Source organism: Myotis davidii, unplaced genomic scaffold (assembly GCF_000327345.1).
Source record: "Myotis davidii unplaced genomic scaffold, ASM32734v1 scaffold339, whole genome shotgun sequence".
NCBI classification, from domain to species: Eukaryota; Metazoa; Chordata; class Mammalia; order Chiroptera; family Vespertilionidae; genus Myotis; species Myotis davidii.
The window spans coordinates 1,250,184-1,250,397 of NW_006290778.1; positions in this window are offsets into that span (position 1 = coordinate 1,250,184).

Here is a 214-nt window from a genome sequence, read left to right on the forward strand (position 1 = left end):
TACGAGGCCTGGACCCACACCGGGCTTGCCTGGGGCTTGGCCCCTTGACCGTCCTCACTGCTGCTTGGCTGCCAGCCCGCTCCTTCAGGCGAGGGCGGGTGACACCCTGTCCAGATGTTATGGAGCCACCTCAGCCCCTGAGTACCGGTGACTTTGGGGTGGGATGCGGGGGTCCCCGGTGTGCTTTGCCATGTTTGATGGCCATGACTAGGCA